Source organism: Leuresthes tenuis, unplaced genomic scaffold (genome assembly GCF_036924035.1).
Source record: "Leuresthes tenuis unplaced genomic scaffold, fLeuTen1.0.hap1 SCAF_9, whole genome shotgun sequence".
NCBI lineage: Eukaryota > Metazoa > Chordata > Actinopteri > Atheriniformes > Atherinopsidae > Leuresthes > Leuresthes tenuis.
Genome location: NW_027325363.1, coordinates 28,515,880 through 28,531,870, shown reverse-complemented (window position 1 = coordinate 28,531,870; position 15,991 = coordinate 28,515,880). Strand labels below are relative to the sequence as shown.

Below are 15,991 nucleotides of genomic sequence, written 5' to 3'. Positions count from 1 at the left end.
ATGCAGGAATGCTACACTTTAGCCATGTTGATAGGTCCGCACAGACTTCAAGCCAGAACTTCTGGACAGGCGCACAAAACCACAAAGCGTGTGCATAATCATCAGGTGTGTTATCTGTGCAATGTGAGCAGATGTTTGAGTGTGTTAAACCCATCCTGAACATCCTTTGTCCTGTATAGTGTGTTCTATGAAGAATTTTGTATTGTATGAGCTGTAAATTAGGATTTTGAGTCATTCTGAAGGTGTTCAAACATATTTGTGGCCAGAAGCTATGACTAGAACTGATGGATAAATCTGCCTCCCATTTTGAGGACGGTAGAGACATTGTGTCATCTATCTTAGACAATAATTTATATATTTTTGATAGTAGTTTTGGGGTGCAGATGCTTAGAAATTCTGCTACCCTAATCGGGAGTTGTAAGTCTGGTTGGTGGAGGATATATTTCTTTGTTATTATAGACTTAAGTTGTTGATATTCTAGGAATTTATTGCTGCCTATCTCATGTTGTGATATGAGCTCATCAAATGAAATAAAATGTCCATTTTGGATTATATGTTCCAGATGTTTGATTCCTTTGATCTTCCACAGAGTAAAGTTTAGCATTTTTTTGTTTTGCAGGATGTCAGGATTGTTCCAGATGGGTGTAAGCTTACACGGGACAAGTGAAGACTTTGTTATTTTAAGAAATTCCCACCAGGCTGTCAGAGAGGTGCTGATGTTAATGCTTTTGAAACATTTGTGATTTTCTACGTTTTGACTAATAAGTGGCAGGTCAGAGATTTCCAGATTATCACACAATGCTTGTTCTATATTTATCCATGTTCATCTATTGGGCTAGGTTTAAACCATTTTGATATATACTGTAACCTATTGGCTAAGGAATAGTGCTGAAAATTAGGTAAATCTAATCCACCACTGTCCTTGGTCTTCTGTAGGGTTTTTAAACTAATACGTGGTGGTTTGTTTTTCCACGGAAATTTGGAGATGCATGAATCTAGTGACTTAAACCAAGTAGCAGGTTGGTTTTATGGGGATCATTGAGAACAAATAGTTAACTTTTGGTAGTATCATCATTTTAATGGTTGTAACTCTCCCCATAAGTGATATAGGTAAGGACTTCCAACGAGAGAGATTGTCCTCTACTGTCTTTAATAATTCCACATTGAGGCGGCCTGTTGCCACTGCGGGTTCTTTCAGAGAGACTCAGAGACAGAGGACGGTTCAACGTATAGTTTATTTAACCCTTTTTCATGAATGTGGAGTCGTTCGCAGGCCTTCCCTCCCGGTTCGTGCTGCCGACTCCACTTCAATCCTCCTTACAGCTCTGAGTTTTTTAAAGAGGAGAGTGATTAGACAAGTGACTGCCGGTGTACTAATCACTCACCTAGTCCTGCTCCCCAGAGCTCTCTCCACAGCTCTCTCCTGCAGCTGATGCACCACGCCCCCTCCACATACCTCCACCGCCTGACCTTGGCCGGGGAGCGGTCCAGCCTAACCCCCCCCCCCCACACACACACACACACACTCACACACACACACACACACACCTCGCCATGCGAGCTGTAAAGGAAGTCGGCCACAGCCATCTGTGCCCCCGGCCTATGGACCACTTTGAATTTAAAAGGCTGTAGTGCCAGATACCAGCGGGTGATCCGTGCATTGACATTTTTCATTCGGTGGAGCCACTGGAGGGGAGCAAGGTCCGAGCAAAGGGTGAATGGGCGCCCCAGCAAGTAATATCGCAGAGCGCCGACCACCCACCGGATGGCCAGGCACTCCCTCTCCACCGTGTTGTATCTGGTCTCCCTCTCGGATAGTTTCTGGCTGATGTAAAGCACTGGGTGGTCAACGCCCCGCACCTGCTGGGACAGAAAAGCCCCCAACCCCCTTCCCGATGCATCAGTCTGCAGGACAAATGGGAGAGAGGAGTTAGGTGTGTGGAGAAGAGGCTCCCCACAGAGGGTCTGCTTTACCCTCTCAAGTGACACCTGGCACTGCTTCGTCCACCGGACCGGATCAGAGGCACCTTTTCGGGTAAGGTTGGTCAAAGGGCTGGTCAGCTCCGCGAAGTTGGGAATAAATCGCCGGTAATATCCGGCCAGCCCCAAAAACCGCTTCACCTCTTTCTTGGTCTTAGGTTTTGGGCAGGCTGCAATCGCTGCTGTCTTGTCTACCTGTGGACGCACCTGTCCGCCGCCCAAGTGGTACCCCAGATACCGTACCTCCCTCCATCCAACTGCACACTTCTTTGGTTTGGCCGTGAGCCCCGTGACTCCAGCACTGCCGCCATCTGCTGAACATGCTCCGCCCAGCTGTTGCTATGGATGATGACGTCATCCAGGTAAGCGGCAGCATACGCAGGAACTTACATCATGAAAAGCGAGATCAGAGGTGTTTGGCTGAGAGAAGGCCACAGTTTGCGATGCAATAATTAAAGGCCTCATGCCAGATGTCGCCACTGAAGTAAAGAACATTTACGTGGGATGGTGTGAGGGTCCTCGTTTGGCTGACGTTCGCCGATATGCTCGCCATGCTCATAACCAAGTTGAGACGCGTAAGACAACCAAAAGGGACAAGTGTGAAAAGGAGCTGCATTTGGCAGCCATGACCATGTATTACGCAGTGTGTGTAAACAGAGGACGAGGCCGAAGTCGAAGACGTGGACGTGTGGGAGAGGAGGTCGAAATGGGCCACGCCAGAGCTATGATCCGAATATTTGTTTTTACTGTGGCCAGACTGGACACTGGAAGAAGGACTGTCCACAGCTGAAAAGTGATGAAATTGGGCAAAAGGCTGACTGAGGGTGGGAGGCAGGTTCTGGACGTCACGCGGCAGCGGAGCCTCCACTAATGGGTGATAGCATAAACACACTCACACATTTTTCCTGCTCTGTGTAGTGAAGAAACGCTTGCCGACTGTGATTCACGTAGTAAAGTTTTGCATGATATTTCCGTCCTAGAGCAAAGATATTTTTCTCAGAATATAGGAAATTATGTTCATCAGTAGTGACGTCAGGGGAGTTTGATTGTCCTCCAAAGTTAAGTGGAAACCACGTTTACTCTATGTCTGCATCAGGCCAGGTTGTGAAGGAGAAAATGACAATGCCCATTGCGTGTTGTCACTCCCGATGAGCTCTCCTTCAAACACTCATTTTTGTTATCAGAGTTGTGTCCCATTAACCTGATGGGCTGTGATCTCATGTGTAAATTAGGCATTATTTTAACTTCTACACCAGAGGGTGTTAAGGTTATGTTACAGTCTGACAAAGTTTTCACAGCAGTGCAGTTTGATTCATCGGCACTTACATATGCTTATGAGTGGAAACTTCCCAGCTCTCCTTTTTCACAACAACTAGTGGAAGAAGCAAAAGCGTTAGTTTCACCCCTTTCTGATTTCATGCAACCTACTGATTTGCACTGCACATCACACATTGCTTTGGGGCCTGACAATGACTATGAGAAGAAGTGAAAAAATATGTGTTATTATTGTTATTATTGGCTGTGTCGCTCACTCCAGAGCACTTCGATTTTTTTAATGTTTGTGGTACTCGCCCTCACATTTCCTTGGCCAAACGTACACACTGGCAGTGACAAGGTGTGGGAGAGTTTGTTGCTACATGTCAGAGAGAAATGGAGTGGACCGTTTCACCTGCTGATCCAAATTTGATGTTTTCTGAACGATTGTCAGCGTACAAAAAAACATTTTTGAGTACAATGCATTGTCAAAGAACTGTGGACTTAATTCCTACCACAGAATCACATTTTGAAGCATGTTTTTTATCTGAAACAGATTTGTCTTCGATACCCATGTTGGCTGAAGTGCCCAATGATCTTTGGGCTAAGAGCAAATATGATGTGGGGTTGATAAAAGGCTGTGAACCAGTAATTGTCACCCCTAAATCAGACTTTTGTCCATGTAAAAAACAATACCCTTTTAAGCCTGAAGCAATTAAAGGGATTAAACCTGTTTTTCAATCTTTTCAGAAAACAGGCGTTATTGTTCCTTTTTAAAATTCACCTGTGCTTACTCCATTGTTTCCTGTTAAAAAGATTAAAGATGCTGGCCAGCCAGATGAATGGCGTTTTGTACAGGACCTCCAAGCGGTGAATGCTGCAGTTCAGCCACATGCTCCTACTGTGCCCAACCCACACACTATTTTGTCTCAAATTACATCAGATGCACAGTTTTTCTCAGTGGTTGACTTGTCGCCAGTGCACCCTGATAGCCCATTTTGGTTTGCTTTTTAGTTTGAAGGGAGATCTTGGACTTTTACCCGGTTATGCCAGGGGTACTGTGAAAGTCCCACTATTTACAATGCTGCCCTCAAAGCTAGTCTGGATTAACTTCAATCAACCACAGGCTCTGCTCTTTTGCAGTATGTGGATGACATCATTTTATGTAGTCCATCTAAACAACAGTGTGAAAAAGACCAAATGACTCAAATAACTTTCTTGCTTTCAAAATTTTTTACAGTTTTACAGTTTGTACAGGACGAAGTCACCTTTTTGGGTCATGTGATTTCTAAGGATGGGCGCTCACTTTCTCCTAAACGTGTTGCTGCAGTTCAGATCATTCCTAAACCGGTTACTAAAAAACAGCTTATGTCATTCTTAGGTATAACATCTTACTGCAGGAACTTTATTCCTAACTACTCTTTTCTCGAAGCTCTCTTAGGTGCTCTTATCCATGGTAAAGGCCTCCAGTCAGCTGACTCCTGAGGCTGAATCAGCCTTTAGTCAGCTTAAGCTGGCTCTTCAAACAGCACCAACACTTGGCATTCCAGATCCTCATAAACCTTTCATACAGGCAGTTGATGAGAAGCATGGTTGTATGACATCTGTTCTTATGCAGGAACATGGGGCAGGCAAAGGCCAGTGGCTCATTTCTCAGCAAAACTGGACTCTGTGGCTGCAGGCCTGCCTGGTTGTCTTCGTGCTGTTGCAGCTGCAGAGAAAGCTGTCCTGGCCTCCCAAGATATTGTGGGCTACGCTAATTTGACTGTTTTGGTTCCTCATGCTGTTGCCTTTATTCTTCTCGAGCAGAAAACTTCACATCTTTCAACTGCTCGTTGGCTCAGATACACCTCTGTGATATGCCAAATGTCACTGTTAAACGTTGTACTGTTCTGAATCCTGCTACTTTGCTTCCGACTCCTGAGGATGGGGAGCCTCATGACTGTGAAGCTGTTTTGGAACAAGTTTGTACACCCCGACCTGATCTTTTAGAGACTCCTCTTCCAAACTCTGACATGATTCTTTTTGTAGATGGATCAGCTTTGCGTGATCCAGCCACAGGTACTAACTGTGTTTGGTTTGCAGTATGTTCTTCACATGACACTTTGTTGTCTGGTTCTCTTCCTAAACATTTCTCTGCTCAAACTACTGAGCTTATTGCACTTACTGAAGCTTGTAAGTTGGCAGCTGGTAAGTCACTATTTACACAGATTCCAGATATGCTTTTGGTGTTGTTCATGACTTTGGTGCGCTGTGGAAACACAGGCATTTCCTTAAATCAGATGGTAAAACTATTCTGAACTCCAAGCAGGTTTCTGATCTTCTTGATGCGATCCTTTTGCCTACAGCAATCTCGGTCTGTAAGTGTGCGGCTCACACTAACTCAGACGATCCTGTTGCTTGTGGCAATGCCAGAGCTGATGCTGCAGCTAAGCAAGCAGCTAAATCTTTTCCTGTTTTCGCTTCCCTCTCTTTGCAGGCAGAAGACTCCCTCACAGATCTCCATGCTTTGCAAACTTTTGCCTCTGCAGATGAAATTTGGTCACACTTAGCATACTGACTGTCAGTGTAAACGTTAACAACCTTTTTGTTATTTAATTTACAAGCTTCAGTTAAAGCTACCAATTCGACCGCTTGAACAGAGTAATTTTTTGGTAGTGGTTGTTTTAAGAAAACTTCAGTTTTTGTTAATACTGTAAATCCTGTAGCATTTGTGCCATCAGGGTTTTTTGCTTGACCTGTTGAATAAATATAGTTATTTCTGCATTTTCATAACGTATATCAGTTAAGTCTGGCCTGGGTAAAACACTGATGGTTATTTCTGACATGCAATCATGAGGCTTTCCATCTGTGGGGTAGGTAGCAGTGTGGATGGATTAAGTGTAGCACATCTCTCGACAACAAGGTGTGGCTGTGAAAGAAGAACTGTTATGTAGGAGAGATGTCTGGTAAAGATATTTTGTTAAGTAACCATATCACAGCCACTGCATGAGGTACCTTAAGTGTTAATGGGTGAAATAACACCATTATTGTTGATGCCTGCACTGCCAATGGCTTCTGGCCATTGATTCAAAAGTACGATCTCGTCCCTTTTTCCCCCTTTCAGTGGACACTGGCCCCTAATTACCGCAATTCAGCAGGGGGTCTTTCATTAGGAGTACTGGACTCCCCCGTGCATGGTTTCAGCTCCGACCCTGGACAGCAGAAAAAACGTTGAGATCTGGTTTGAGGACCCAATTGTTGAGAAAAGTCTCTCAATGAGACTCAGAGTTGCTGGAGTCAGTTAATGCAAAGGTTTAATCTTGCAGCAAGTTCAAGAATGTGTGTGTGTATGGGTGTATGTGTGCGAACGTGTGTGAGTTTGTGAGAGTTTAAAGAACCTGTTATCCACAGGCAGGTCTTAACTAGTATGGCACGGGTCCAGCCTGTCTCATCTTTTTTGGAAGGTCCAGCGCTCGGCCGTAACCCTTCTGTCTGTTTGGACTCTCACATACATTCGGTTAATCATAGAAAAACGAGAACAAAACTTTTTAGCCCCTTAAATTCATAAAACAGACATGGTGCAGTTATTTCCATTCTAGAAAATAAGAGTAATCACCACCATTTCTATAAATTCTGGATATTCTAACAATCTGAATCTTTTTTAAATGTTCGATGAAGCCCTTTGCTGTTCTGTTTAGAGACTCAGCTGATCATAAACCAAGTTTTGCTCTTGAACCAAGCTTCTAAACTCTTCACCTTTTTCATTTCTCAGTTAGTATTCACTTTAAAACTGATTAAAAGAAAAATTAAATGAATGCCTATCAACAAATGTGGGATCTAAACTCTAGTGCTTCCTCTAAAATAATTTCCTTTCTCAATTCAGAAATGTGTGTGTTTAAGTCACAACTCCCGTGACACCAAAACGGCTTTCTTTTCTCTCTTTTCTCTACACTCTGCACTGTGAGCACACACACCAAATCAGAAAGGCTTTTTTCTCTCTTTTCTACATTATGGACTGTGGGGACACAAAACCGCTCTCTTTTTTTTTTTTTGATTGTGTGCCAGGGCGTTGTCTCACGTATTAGATTATGCTTAAGATACGAATGGGTTTATCAGTCACATCAGAATCAATACATACTGATCCTCCCGTAATAAAATGGTCGGATCTTATCAAACACACTTTGTTTCTTGTGACAAGTCAGCGAAACAGCGTATACACGTCAAGACACTGAATCAAGTTTGCCACAAGAACTCATAAGTTTGGCAGTATTGCTCTGCCGTCAGCAATCATACACCCATTTTATTTTCATGAGACATATGAAGGCAACTCTTCATCTACTGTTCTATCACTATGAATTAGTTTATCTATTATCAATAAGGATACTTCTACAACTACTATCAAAGATGTCCGGACTTCTTATGTTGTCAGTTGCTATATATGAATAAGTGGGTTGCTACTGAAAAGCATTAAGCATGTCACACAGCCCAAACATATAACATTTCAGGACACACCACACAGTTAACAACCACAGTGAAGCGTGTCAAAGCCCAAACATGTAACATTCAACAGGACACTTACACAACATATTCAAATCAAACAGTCAGACAACATACAAGAACATATACCCCAGCCGGCATTGCTCCCTGCCTATTTTCCTACAACTCACTATGTGTGCGCACACCTTTATTCACAAACTCTTCAACTTATACTCTTTTACCGAAGCTGCTACAGCTCGATTGGCCAAATACCCTTAGATCCTATTTCGGTGAATTTGACATCTGCCTTGCATTTAACAGATTAGCGGTTTAGCAGTTTTAATTTAGTTTGAGTGAAGGAATTCATTTTATAGCAAAATCCAAAATCGTGAAGAAGAAAGAAGAAAGTAAGCTTATTCTCGGATTCCTGAAACTTTAGATTTGCTCTTTCTTTTACTGCAAAGTACAACATTGAGCAGCACTAATGAGTTGTTTCTATTTTTGGCAGGCTTTACCTTTGTGGATGAAGCCCTTTCTGTCTGTGCAAAAGAAATCTTGTTACTGTGCAGAGTGACTTCTCTGAGTAGAGTCGCCTTACTTGTTGCGACTGTGCCGATGTTCGAAGCTGGAGTGCAAAGTTGTTGCTTGAATGGTGCTCGCTGGAGCATGCGGTAGTGTAAAGTTATACCATTTAAAAGGGCTGAAGAGAGCTCAGTGCAGCGGGTGGGCGGAGGTGCAAAGTGACACTATGGCCATAAAAAGAACACTGCTACAAGTGCCCATTGTGCCAGGAAGGGCCCTCGGACGTGAACCAGTGGACAGTTATCGCTTCTCGGCCTTTTGGCTAAGATCAAGTGTAGTATCTGTTCTTATCAGTTTAATGTCTGATATGTCCTCTATGCGAGGACTACATATTAAATGGATTTTTATCAATAGGAGTTGAAAAAGGAGCTTGCTCCGTTCACTCCAAGCATCGACCCGGTACTCCAGTACCGCTGGGAACGGTGCGCTCTCCTCTGCTCTTGTGTAAAAGCAAACAGTGGTGCAGGATGGAAGTTTCAGGGAGCCCAAGATGAAACTTTCTTTTAATCTGCTGAGAAAAGAGAGTGAATGCGAAGTAGACTTTAACACGGCTCTGGGAGCGAGCCGAGTGCGGGCTAACCAGGAGAATTGCTTGAAAGAAACGCGAACCGAATGAGCGGTCAGAACAAAGCCTCAATACGGTGTTCCTGTGGTGTTTTTATAAAATGCGTTGAAAAAAAAGGTGTGAATGCCCCAGAGAAAACTAAAAGGTGGAGCGGAAGTGTTCGGCTGCAAGAAGGTGTGAATGTCCGACTATATTTGGTGAAAAGCAGGTGAAGCAAGGTCTGAATGCCCAACCTTACATCATCAAAAGCGAGATCAGAGGTTTTTGGCTGCAAGAAGGCGATAGTTTGCCAAAAGCGGGTAAGGTGCAAATGACCGACTAAATATCAACAAAAGTGAGGGCGGAGGTCTTCGGATGCAAGTGGGTGTGAATATCCCACCATACAAGTATGGTGGAGAGGAAGCTGTGAATGGCCGACCATAGTTTGCAAAAAGCGGGTGAGAAAAGGTGCGAATGTCCAACCATACATGATCAAAACAGGGAGCGGAGGTGTTTGGCTGCGACAAGGTGTGAATGTCCACCCATAATTAATGAAAAGCGGGCAACAAGTAGGTTCGAATGCCCTACCATACATCATCAAAAGCAGGAGTGGATGTGTTCGGCTACAAGAAGGTTTGTATGTCCGAGCATAGTTTGTCAAAAGCGGGTAAGAAAAGGTTCGAATGCCCGAACATACACCATCAAAAGAGGGAGCGGAGGTGTTCCGCTGTAAGACTGTGTGAATGTCCGACCATATTTGGTAAAAAGTGGGTATGAAAAGGTTCGAATGCCCAAATTCGGCTGCAAAAAACTGTGTTCGGCTGCAAAAAGGTGTGAATGTTTGACTAAAGTTTGTAAAAAGCGGGTAAGACAAGGTGCGAATGCCTGACAATGTATGATCAAAAGCGGGAGCGGAGGTGTTCAGCTGCAAGAAGGTCTAAATGTCCATCATTAATTGCTAGAAAACATGAAAGAAAATTTTCGAAAATCAATCCGCACATGATCATAAGTGGGAGAGGAGGTGTTCAGCTGCAAGAAGGTGTGAATGTACTACCATAATTGCTGAAAAATGTGTTAGAAACGGTAAGAATGCCGGACCATACATCATCAAAAGCTAGAGAGGTGGTGTTCGGCTGCAAGTAGGTGTGAATGTCTGACTAAAGTTGAAATATATTAACAAAAGCGGGAGGAGAGGTCTTCGGATGAGTGGTTGAGAATTTCCGACCATAATCTATAAAATGCGGTGAAAAAAAAGGTGTGATAGAAACCTAAAAGGTGGAGCGGAAGTGTTCGGCTGCAAGAAGGTGTGAATGTCCATCTATAGTTGGTGAAAAGCAGGAAAAGCAAGGTCTGAATGCCCAATCTTACATCATCAAAAGTGAGATCAGAGGTGTTTGGCGGCAAGAAAACGGATAAGGTGTGAATGACCGACTAAATATCAACAAAAGTGGGGGCGGAGATCTTCGGATGCAAGTGGGTGTGAATATCCCACCATACAAGTATGGTGGAGAGGAAGCTGTGAATGACCGACCATAGTTTGCAAAAAACGGGTATGAAAAGGTGCGAATGTCCAACCATACATGATCAAAACAGGGAGCGGAGGTGTTTGGCTGCGACAAGGTGTGAATGTCCACCCATAATTAATGAAAAGCGGGCAACAAGTAGGTTCGAATGCCCAACCATACATCAACAAAAGCAGGAGTGGATGTGTTTGGCTACAAGAAGGTTTGAATGTCCGAGCATAGTTTGTAAAAAGCGGGTAAGAAAAGGTGCGAATGCCCGACAAAGTATGATCAAAAGAGGGAGTGGAGGTTTTCGGCTACAAGAAGGTTTGAATGTCCGACCATAGTTTGTAAAAAGCGGGTAAGAAAAGGTGCGAATGCACGAATATATACCATCAAAAGAGGAAGCGGAGGTGTTCGGCTGCAAGAAGGTATGAACATCCGACCAAAGTTTGTAAAAAGCAGTTAAGAAAAGGTTCGAATATCCAACCAAACATAATCAAAAGTGGGAGCAGAGCTGTTCGACTCCAAGTAGGTGTGAATGTCCACCAATAATTCCTGAAAAATGGGTAAGAAAAGGTGCGAATGCCCAACCATACATCATCAAAAGAAGAAGTGGATGTGTTCTGCTACAAGAAGGTTTGAATGTCCGACCATAGTTTGTAAAAAGTGGGTAAGAAAAACTTCGAATGCCCGAACATACACCATCAAAAGAGGGAGCGGAGGTGTTCCGCTGTAAGATGCTGCGAATGTCCGACCATAGTTGGTAAAAAGCGGGTAAGAAAAGGTTAAAAAACCCGACTGTACACAATCAATAGCGGGAGCGGAGTTGTTCGGCTACAAGAAGGTGTGAAAGTCCGACCATGGTTTGTAAAACGCGGGTAAGACAAGGTGCGAATACCCGACAATGTATGATCAAAAGAGGGAGCGGAGGTGTTCGGCTGCAAGGTCTGAATTTCCAACCATAATTTGTAAACACCGTTGAAGAAAAGCCTTGAAAGCCTGACCATACACCATCAAAAGCGGGAGCGGAGGTGTTCAGCTGCAAGAAGGTCTGAATGTCCACCAATAATTACTGAAAAATGGGTAAGAAAAGGTGTGAATGCCCAACTATACATCATCAAAAGCAGAAGTGGAAGTGTTCGGCCACAAGAAGGTTTGAATGTCCGACCATAGTTTGTAAAAGGCGGGTAAGAAAAGGTTCGAATGACCGAACATACACAATCAAAAGAGGGAGCGGAGGTGTTTCGCTGCAAGAAGGTGTGAATGTCCGACCATAGTTGGTAAAAAGCGGGTAAGAAAAGGTTAAAATACCCGACTCTACACAATCAATAGCGGGAGCGGAGTTGTTCGGCTAAAAGAAGGTGTGAAAGTCCGACCATGGTTTGTAAAAAGCGGGTAAGAAAAGGTTCGAATGCCAAAATATACACCATCAAAAGCGGAAGCCGAGGTGTTCAGCTGCAAGTAGGTGTGAATGTCAGATCATAATTTGCAAAAAGCTGATGAGAAAGGTGTGAATGACCGACAATAATTGCTGAAAAATGTGTTAGAAAAGGTAAGAATGCCAGACCATTCATCATCAAAAGCAGGAGAAGAGGTGTTCGGCTGCAAGAAGCTGTGAATGTCCAGCCATAATTACTCAAAAATGGGTAAGAAAAGGTAGTATTGCCAGACCATAAATGATCAAAACAGGGAGCGGAGGTGTTCCGCTGTAAGAAGGTGTGAATGTCCGACCATAATTGGTAAAAAGCGGGTAAGAAAACGTTAAAATACCCGACTGTACACAATCAATAGCGGGAGCGGAGTTGTTTGGCTACTAAAAGGTGTGAAAGTCCGACCATGGTTTGTAAAAAGCGGGTAAGAAAAGGTGCGAATGCCGGACAATGTATGATCAAAAGAGGGAACGGAGGTGTTCAGCTGCAAGAAGGTCTGAATGTCCACCAATAATTACTGAAAAATGGGTAAGAAAAGGTGTGAATGCCCAACTATACATCATCAAAAGCAGAAGTGGAAGTGTTCGGCCACAAGAAGGTTTGAATGTCCGACCATAGTTTGTAAAAGGCGGGTAAGAAAAGGTTCGAATGACCGAACATACACAATCAAAAGAGGGAGCGGAGGTGTTTCGCTGCAAGAAGGTGTGAATGTCCGACCATAGTTGGTAAAAAGCGGGTAAGAAAAGGTTAAAATACCCGACTCTACACAATCAATAGCGGGAGCGGAGTTGTTCGGCTAAAAGAAGGTGTGAAAGTCCGACCATGGTTTGTAAAAAGCGGGTAAGAAAAGGTTCGAATGCCAAAATATACACCATCAAAAGCGGAAGCCGAGGTGTTCAGCTGCAAGTAGGTGTGAATGTCAAATCATAATTTGCAAAAAGCTGATGAGAAAGGTGTGAATGACCGACAATAATTGCTGAAAAATGTGTTAGAAAAGGTAAGAATGCCGGACCATTCATCATCAAAAGCAGGAGAAGAGGTGTTCGGCTGCAAGAAGCTGTGAATGTCCAGCCATAATTACTCAAAAATGGGTAAGAAAAGGTAGTATTGCCAGACCATAAATGATCAAAACAGGGAGCGGAGGTGTTCCGCTGTAAGAAGGTGTGAATGTCCGACCATAATTGGTAAAAAGCGGGTAAGAAAACGTTAAAATACCCGACTGTACACAATCAATAGCGGGAGCGGAGTTGTTTGGCTACTAAAAGGTGTGAAAGTCCGACCATGGTTTGTAAAAAGCGGGTAAGAAAAGGTGCGAATGCCGGACAATGTATGATCAAAAGAGGGAACGGAGGTTTTCGGCTGCAAGAAGGTCTAAATGTCCAACCATAATTTGTAAAAACCGGGGAAGAAAAGGCTCGAAAGCCCGACTATACACCATCAAAAGCGGGAGCAGAGGTGTTCAGCTGCAAGAAGGTCTCAATGTCCATCAATAATTGCTAGAAAACATGAAAGAAAATTTTTTGAATATCAAACCGCACACAATCATATGCGGGAGAGGAGGTGTTCAGCTGCAAGAAGGTGTGAATGTCCACCCATAATTCCTGAAAAATGGATAAAAAAAAGGTGCGAATGCCCAACCATACAACATCAAAAGCAGGTGTGAATGTCAGATCATAATTTAAAAACCTGATGAAAAATGGTGAGAATGCCCGACTATACACCATCAAATGCGGGAGCGGAGGTGTTCAGCTGTGAGTAGGTGTGAATGTCCGACCATACTTGCCGAAAAATATGACAAAGCAGTTTTCACTTGGTTTGAGTGAAGGAATTCATTTTATATCAAAATCCGAAATTGTGTAGAACTCGTGGAAATAAGTTTATTCTCGGATTCCTAAAGGTTTAGTGTTGTTCTTTGGTATACTGCAAAGTAATACTTTCTATTTTGTTGAAACCGATTCAGACATGGATAAATATGAAGGACAAAGCAGTTTTAACTTGGTTTGAGTGAAGGAATTCATTTTATATCAAAATCCTAAATTGTGTAGAACTGGTGAAAAGAAGCTTATTCTCGGATTACTAAAGGTTTAGTGTTGTTCTTTCCTATACTGCAAAGTAATACTTTCTTTTTTGTTGAAACCTATTCAGACATGGATAAATATGAAGGACAAATCAGTTTTAACTTGGTTTGAGTGAAGGAATTCATTTTATATCAAAATCCGAAATTGTGTAGAACTCGTCAATCGACGCATATTCTCGGATTCCTGAAAAGGTTTAGAGTTGTTCTTTCCTATCCTGCAAAGCACAACGTTCTTTTTTTGTTTAAAGCTATTTAGACATGGATAAATATGAAGGACAAAGCAGTTTTAACTTGGTTTGAGTGAAGGAATTCATTTTATATCAAAATCCGAAATTGTGTAGAACTCGTGAAAATAAGATTATTCTCGGATTCCTAAAGGTTTAGTGTTGTTATTTCCTATCCTGCAAAGTACAACGTTCTTTTTTTCTTTAAAGCTATTATGACATGGATAAATATGAAGGACAAAGCAGTTTTAACTTGGTTTGAGTGAAGGAATTCATTTTATATCAAAATCCAGAGTTGTGCATTATGGCAGCAGAATTGTAGTCTGCATACCTTTTATGCCAAACAGATTTGCCTTGCCAAGGGAAGTTTTATAAATGTTTATTGTTTATGTTTAAAATATATAAACTAGCAGAATAATTAATTCATCCGCCTGGTCCCTCCCACCCCGGAGAGGGCAGCCAGAGACTGGCTGCAATAGGCATCCCCGCAACCTGGGACCCAACACAGGGCAGGAGGGCCTTATGTCCACCAGGCTCAGGGCCTGCAGTCACCATATTCCGGGAGCTACTGTACCCACAGAAGGAACTGCTTTGTCCTTCATATTCATCCATGTCTAAATAGCTTTAAACAAAAAAAGAACGTTGTACTTTGCAGGATAGGAAAGAACAACTCTAAACCTTTTCAGGAATCCGAGAATAAGCGTCGATTGACAAGTTCTACACAATTTCGGATTTTGATATAAAATGAATTCCTTCACTCAAACCAAGTTAAAACTGCTTTGTCCTTCATATTCATCTATGTCTGAATCGGTTTCAACAAAATAGAAAGTATTACTTTGCAGTATACCAAAGAACAACATTAAACCTTTAGGAATCAAAGAATAAACTTATTTCCACGAGTTCTACACAATTTCGGATTTTGATATAAAATGAATTCCTTCACTAGAACCAAGTGAAAACTGCTTTGTCATATTTTTCAGCAAGTATGGTCGGACATTCACACCTACTCACAGCCGAACACCTCCGCTCCCGCATTTGATGATGTATAGTCAGGCATTCTCACCATTTCTCATCAGGTTTTTGCAAATTATGATCTGACATTCACACCGGCTTTTGATGATGTATGGTTGGGCATTCGTACCTTTTTTTACCCATTTTTCAGGAATTATGGGTGGACATTCACACCTTCTTGCAGCTGAACACCTCCTCTCTCGCATATGATCATGTGCGGTTTGATATTCGAAAATTTTCTTTCATGTTTTTTAGCAATTATTGATGGACATTGAGACCATCTTGCAGCTGAACACCTCTGCTCCCGCTTTTGATGGTGTATAGTCGGGCTTTCGAGCCTTTTCTTCCCCGGTTTTTACAAATTATGGTTGGACATTCAGACCTTCTTGCAGCCGAAAACCTCCGCTCCCTCTTTTGATCATACATTGTCGGGCATTCGCACCTTTTCTTAAACGCTTTTTACAAAACATGGTCGGACTTTCACACCTTCTTGTAGCCGAACACATCCCTTCCCGCTATTGATTGTGTACAGTCGGGTATTTTAACCTTTTCTTACCCGCTTTTTACCAACTACGGTCGGACATTCACACCTTCTTATGGCGGAACACCTCCGCTCCCTCTTTTGATGGTGTATGTTCGGGCATTCGAACCTTTTCTTACCCGCTTTTTACAAACTATGCTCGGACATACAAACCTTCTTGTAGCCGAACACATCCACTCCTGCTTTTGATGATGTATGGTTGGGCATTCGAACCTACTTGTTGCCCGCTTTTCATTAATTATGGGTGGACATTCACACCTTGTCGCAGCCAAACACCTCCGCTCCCTGTTTTGATCATGTATGGTTGGACATTCGCACCTTTTCTCACCCGCTTTTTGCAAACTATGGTCGGCCATTCACAGCTTCCTCTCCACCATACTTGTAT

At 42.9% G+C, this 15,991-nt stretch overlaps 1 non-coding gene across 1 annotated transcript; it reads left to right on the top strand.

The window, feature by feature from the left end:
* The first annotated feature begins 8,516 nt into the window (after nt 1–8,516).
* Nucleotides 8,517–8,707, top strand: LOC140314900 (U2 spliceosomal RNA). The gene has a single exon (XR_011917227.1). It is a non-coding gene; the product is annotated as a U2 spliceosomal RNA (small nuclear RNA).
* Nucleotides 8,708–15,991: the final 7,284 nt, after the last annotated feature.